The following is a 545-nucleotide window of genomic DNA, read 5'->3' on the forward strand; positions in this document are numbered from 1 at the left end:
TGTACATGAATTGGTTATTTGCAACCATTTCAATTAGTTCTTGAGCTTCTGTAGGCGTCTTCTTCAGATGAAGAGATCCTCCTGCAGAGCTATCCAAGGACATTTTGGATAGTTCAGAAAGACCATCATAGAAAATACCTATGATGCTCCATTCAGAAAGCATATCAGTGGGACATTTTCTGATTAATTGTTTGTATCTTTCCCAAGCTTCATAGAGGGATTCTCCTTCCTTCTGTCTGAAGGTTTGGACTTCCACTCTAAGCTTACTCAATTTTTGAGGTGGAAAGAACTTTGCCAAGAAGGCATTGACTAGCTTTTCCCAAGAGTTCAGGCTTTCTTTAGGTTGTGAGTCTAACCATGTCCTAACTCTGTCTCTTACAGCAAAAGGGAATAGCATAAGTCTGTAGACCTCAGGGTCAACCCCATTAGTCTTGACAGTGTCACAGATTTGCAAGAACTCAGCTAAGAACTGATGAGGATCTTCCAATGGAAGTCCATGGAACTTGCAATTCTGTTGCATTAGAGAAACTAATTGAGGCTTCAGC

General features: G+C 40.7%; 1 non-coding gene across 1 annotated transcript; it reads left to right on the forward strand.

Annotated features, from left to right (window-relative positions):
• The first annotated feature begins 157 nt into the window (after positions 1–157).
• Positions 158–265, forward strand: LOC127743454 (small nucleolar RNA R71). Its single transcript, XR_008004846.1, has one exon. It is a non-coding gene; the product is annotated as a small nucleolar RNA R71 (small nucleolar RNA).
• The last annotated feature ends 280 nt before the right edge of the window (positions 266–545 follow it).

Source organism: Arachis duranensis, chromosome 10 (assembly GCF_000817695.3).
Source record: "Arachis duranensis cultivar V14167 chromosome 10, aradu.V14167.gnm2.J7QH, whole genome shotgun sequence".
NCBI lineage: Eukaryota > Viridiplantae > Streptophyta > Magnoliopsida > Fabales > Fabaceae > Arachis > Arachis duranensis.